Raw genomic sequence first — 6368 nt, 5'->3', positions numbered from 1 at the left:
AGAGCTAGATTAAGATCGCATAAGCAAGAATGGAGACTTAGGAATAAGTTCCATTTGCTAATACAAATCACGTGCATTTGCGGTGGGCGTGAATGGCATGAACACATTAGTTGGCATTGCTGGGGTTGCCCTTGCGGTCAAGCTTAGGGTTGCGATGAAGACATTGATGCTTGATTTCTTGAAGTGAATTATGGATGATATGCGATGGTGAAATTGCGTTGTGCACTCAAGTTTTCTCAGTGGAATCTAAGTGTAAATTCCATTGAGTTTCCTGGTAAGTTCAAGGTCGAACTCAGGGACTTGTGAAAATAGATTGCGATGGTAATTTTTATGAAAACTTTGTGGTAATGGGTAACTCAATTAATTGTGGGTTTTTTGTTGATTGCGTTAATGAAAAATAAACAAATGCGGCAGATTTGAGAAAAGTTAGTTGTGTGATAGATGTATTGAGTATGCGGATGAACGGGTTGAGAAGATCTTTAGCTAGTGTTACTTGGGAATGTGTCAGACTATGCGATCATGCTACAACCATGCACAACAAGTAATTTTCCAATGCAAATTCGATGCTCCTAAGTCTAGGACGCATGTGTTGAATGCAAAAGTGTCCATAGAGCTTATCCTTAAGTCCCTACTCTTTTCCTATGCGATGATGCAAAATGCATAAAGGCAAGGTGACCGCATACAATCATATCCTATCTCTAGGATGCACGCGATGCATTGATAACAAATAGTACTTATTTCTAAGCTCCTATCTCTTGATTATGCGTTCTAATCTGACTCTCCCGAGCCTAGATTCTAACCTGACCTTCCCAAGCCTAGATCCTATCCTTAGACTACCCTCCTGAGTATCTCTAATGGACGAATGAATCATACATAATACAAGATAATCGCATAGAATGAAGATTCCCTAGTTGTGCTAGTTAAATGCTTCTCAACCCATTCAACTGATTTAGCTACTCATGTGTAAATAACAAAGAGTGAACAGATATAGAAAAGGAAATTCCATTTTTATAAATGAGTTTGAGTACAAAATAACAATGGAAGATAAAGGTAGAGGGCCTGGTAGCAATTCCTTGCTGACTGAGGCTTTTACACTGTCAATCTCTATTTGGTTCCAAAGATGTTCCTGCTTCCGCAGGCATCGACCCTCTCTCTATCCTTGAAGCTTCCGACGCTCTCCCAAGCTTACTGAAACGATCTGTCGGCAAAACCTTCTTCTCTCGCGTCCATCATGAAGTAAAGAAAATCTAAGAACCAAGCCAAACTCGTAAGATGGTGAACTCAAAAAACTGATTAACTGATCAACCCATTTTCTGAAGGATTCCCTTGGTATTTATAGAATATCCAGGGTGAAAGTCGGCTTCTCTCTCATGATTGTACAGATGGGATTGCTTTAATTCCTGACTGATGCACCGAATATTTGTCACCAAAAAGCTGAATGTATTTGTATTGTTAGCGGCTATCAACTTAATTCGGATTCGATTGTCATCAGATTTTTGTCCCATCGTAATTGATTAGCCTTTCACGCAGATGCGCCCACCATGTTGCGCTGACCAAGTTGTGGCAATCCTTTCCGGGCGAATATTTGCGAACATGATTTTTTCAAAGCCTTGCGGTAATGCTGCGTTCGACCAATGATTTCCTATGATCGCAATTTCTGCCTTGTGTCATCGCATATTCTGCACAAAAATACAAAAATCAACTGTTCTGATTTGATGAACGCATGTGACCGTAATATTATGAATCTGATACTTTTTGGACGCAATTTAACATGTTTTTATCAACGTAAGCCAATATTGTTTAAGAACTTAGCACTATGATAACGTGCATTTCTGCCCGTTATTAGACATCCTCACATTTTATCTATTTTCCATGCATTTTACTACGTGTCAATAGTTGCCATGTCTCTACCTCTCATTCATATTCTCATCGCTTAGTCTGTTAGTTAGGAGTAGGAGTGGTTATAGCTTAATACCCTCCATCATTCTTTTATTCATTCGCCGCATACACATTATCGCATAGCATTTAGTTACAAGTCCCTGAGTTCGACCTCGGATTACCCAAGAAACTTGCATTCACGTTATACTTGGCGTGATCGCAAGAAAACTTGTGACGGGAACACATGGTCATCGCATACATTCGTTAACGCATAGTTTCACTCCAACGCGTGACCACCGATGCATGAGTATCAACGCATAACCTAAGACATGCATCGTATAATTGCGTCCCTCTAATTTTTGTCACCAAGTTTTTCGTACCATTGCCGGGGACTTGACAACTAATTGTTTGTTGAGTTTTGTGTCTCTACAGGCAACCTTTTTATCTTGGGAATATTGTAGCTTGTGCGACCAAGTTGCAAACAATATTGAAGTGTATGCGATGCGTCGAAAGCCAATATTGACCCTAAGGTAGTAGGGCAATCAGTCGCATAAGCTAAAGGTAATTCTAAGCACATGGTGGCCAATATGCGCCCAACAATTGTCGAAAGTTCCAATGGTCAGGGCAAGCTCTTGACCTAAGCAGTTGAGAGCAATCTTCTGCATGAGAAACTCCTTGCGGTGACAACATTCCAATTTCTCCAGGGATGTCTTCTACTCTATCTTTACCTTACTTTCTTAGTTTAGTTTATTTTTATTTTATTGTTATTTTGGATATGCGGCTGCTTCCTTGTTATTTTTTTTCACTGTCTAATTGGAACATAATCTCTTTACTAAGTTATATTTTACTTAACTCCTCTATAAGTCTTATCTTTCTCACTAATAATTTCCATCTCGTAGAATTCTCCTTTGCCAATTTGCATACTTTTAAACTCTAAAAGACTTTTGTTTCTTCAAATTTGCGTATCTTGGATCTTCTCATCACAATAAGGTGCAGGGTTTAGTCTAGGTATACTAAAATAATATCACAATAAGGTGCAAGGTTTAGTCTAGGTATACTAAAATAATCTTTCAACCTAAAAAAATAATACCTTGCTTTAACCCCTTTAAGCCCAAGGTCATGTCCAACTATTTTAGCTTCCTTTAATTACATCTACTTTGCTAGATATTCCAAAAGAATCCTTCATATCATTACACATACTTTACCTAGTCCATCAAGTCGTAGTATTACCCAAATGATTATGACTTATGAATCCTTTCTAAAATTCTTCTCGAAATGTTGGGTTCTTAATACCTCAAAACCTTCAATAAATTTATAGACTCTTTTTCTTTTCCTCCTTATTCATAAAACAACTTTTAACCTTATACTTGAGTACTGGCCTGTGTATTTATACTACCATCGATTGCACTATTCAACACAAAAACATAACACTAGTCCTTGATCAATTCTTGTCTCGACAATTTTATTCATTGGCTTAAACATTTAAATACCTTCATTCCTAAATTGTCATAACTCTACATTGTTTCATCAATCTTTAGCATCTCTGAATTGAGGCATATATTTGTTCGTTCCTAACGTAGTTTCCATGAGATAAACTAGTACCAAGTGATCTCATAATTTACTCTATTTTACTTTTCTCCTTTTGTAAGGTCGTAGCTGATAATCCTCTTATAATAACTTCTAACGACTCACTGACCTAGCATTAGAACATAATTTGTGCATTTAAGCAAAACAAATAGTTTAATGTACAACTATCATAAAACTTGTAATTGATAAGACGTACCTGGCGATGACGAGGAATCCATTTATGGGCCATAGGGACAATCTAGACTTACATAGTAAGTCAGTCTACAGAACCCAAAACATGGGCTTTGATACCAACTGTAACGACTTGACCCCCTAGGACTTAAGTTAGGCCGTTACTAAATACATGCATGCATGGAACTCAAAACGACACTCGGTTATGGCGAAATAAATGCTAATTAAATAAGGTGAGTTCAAAAGACTTTCATTAAATTCAAATACTAAATCAATAGTAGGGTACCCATAAATCATAAAGGATAATAAATAAGTCTGAAAAACGATCCTTAAAAGTAAGTTTTAAACATCAAAACTAAAAATTAAAAGAAACATGAAAGAACTCTAAATCTCATGATGCGGAAGCGTAAAAACTAGTCTTAGTGGCTCGATCACGAATTCCACTTGTCCATCACCAGTGCATCTCTACCCTTACCTGAAACAACAACACGAGAAAGAATGAGTATAAATGCTCAGTAAGTAACCCCACTATTGGAGTCAGGCTAGGCATCTATGTCTTCTAGATACCCACCTCTGGTGAAACATATACACTGCTCTAGTCCTCATGGGACACATATACACATGAAACAAGAAGGAGGCTGAGTCCTATCCTACTGTAGTTAAGTATGCCCACTACCTCTGATTAATACCGAAAGAGACACAAACTGGTGAATCCCGAAGGAAACACAAACTGGTGAATCTCGAAGAAAACACAAAATCTAATGGGCATCTAACTAATCAGTAAGGACATTTGCACAGTCTCAACATCATAATCATCACTGTACGAATCTATGACATACATATAAACCTCAACATCATGGCTCTACAACATAAACATATACCTCAACTTCATGGTTCTACAACATACATGTATACCTCAACATCATGAGATCAAATACAACTGTATGGAAGCACATACCATCTCATACTAGCATTCAAGTGTCTATGTGCATAAATAAATAGTTTGGATCTTGTAACAGAACATATTTTAATCATATTATACTATTAATCTTTCATGCTGTCATTCTGCCATAACCTTCATTTAACATGCTAGCATACATCTAATGCCTGGCCCGTGGGCAGTTTCAGTAGTAAGATTACTTACCTTGATATTAGGTCAAACCAAAAAGCAATTGAATCTTTGTGAAATTCTTGAATCCTTAATCAAGCCAAAACATAAAGCTTTAAAATTAATAGTTAAGGCCAAAATCCAAACACCCAAATATTATAAAATATTTCCAAATAATCTTACCTAAGGTGTGGTCCAATTCGAATTCACCTTCCAAACCTCTAATTTTAAGCCCAAATAATTAACAAACCAAACTCTTCTTCATCTTGAATGAAATTCTTGAATCAACTCTCTAATCATAATTTGAAATTAGGTTTACATGATTAAAGCTTGAATCAAATACATACTTCACTGAATGTTGTGAGATAGTTCTTGGAGGATTCTATATATGGGTGTTAATTGGATTTGGATAATTTTTTTAAAAATTATTCTTCTTAAGTTGCAAGGCTTTTAGATTAGGACTTTTTGCAAGGCTTTTAGATTAGGGCTTTAAAATTATTTTTTGTTAAGATTGTTGTCTTAATTTTGATATGATATACTAGCATACAATGGAAACAAACAGAATCAATAAGCACTCTAATTACATTTAATTTGAGTTCTAAAAAGCATGCTTAAACAGAAATTTAAGAAAAGAGTTTCTTAACAACATACTGGTGACGAAAATTAGAGGGGATGCAATTATGCGATGCTTAATGCTGAACGACGCAAACTCATTTTCTTATGAATTCCTAACATAATTGTTGCATATTCTGCTTAACAACCCTCATAATTCTAAATAAAAGGCCTAAGATGACGTGCATTTCTGCATGTCATCACATCCCAAACTTAGAATCATGCTTGTCCTCAAGCATGCGTTATACACAAGAAATTCTAACTCACCATCAGGCCTTCCTTGCAATGACCAGCCTCTCAGAATATAATTTACTCATACCTCTTGTAACACCCCATACATTTTTTTAGTAATAATGTAATTTCAGTAACTTTATTATTTGGAATTTCAGTAATTGCTATTAGTTGGAGGGCATTTTTGGAATTTTGGACTTCAAGTGTAAGTGCGGAATTTAATTGTTGGCATGAAATTATTCAAATTGGAAATTAATGGCAGGAATTTAATTTTCTTTTAAAACGGAAAGGAATTAAATGTAATTATATTTATTTTTTTGTTTTTATTATTATTATTATTATTGTTTTTTTTAATAAAAAGTCAAACCCCACCCCCTTTCCTTCCTCTCGCACCCGCTGGCACCCCTCCCCCCCTTCAATTTCTTCTTCCTACAGCCGAGACCCTCGCCGCCACCCAAAGCCATTGCATTAGTTTCTCTTCATGAATCGATTTGGGTAAGATTTCTGCTGTTTGGGTTGTTTTGGTTGATTCTTGAATACTCATTTTCTTTTGGCATCAATTGGTTGATACCCATTGTGTTTCAACTTTAGATTCAAGTTTATGAAGGTATTGAGGTGTTGTTCAGTGAAGTTGGAGTTGTTTTAGCGAGTTTTGGTAAGTTTTATGCTTTTGATGACCTCTTGTGGATTAATTTTGATTGTTGAGAAATTTTGGTAAAGTCATTTGGAAGTGATTTTTTGACGAAGCTACATATGGATAATTTATTTGAGACATTGGTTA

The sequence above is a fragment of the Benincasa hispida genome, chromosome 9 (genome assembly GCF_009727055.1).
Source record: "Benincasa hispida cultivar B227 chromosome 9, ASM972705v1, whole genome shotgun sequence".
In the NCBI taxonomy this organism is placed as follows: domain Eukaryota; kingdom Viridiplantae; phylum Streptophyta; class Magnoliopsida; order Cucurbitales; family Cucurbitaceae; genus Benincasa; species Benincasa hispida.
Note: the sequence above shows the minus strand (reverse complement) of the source record.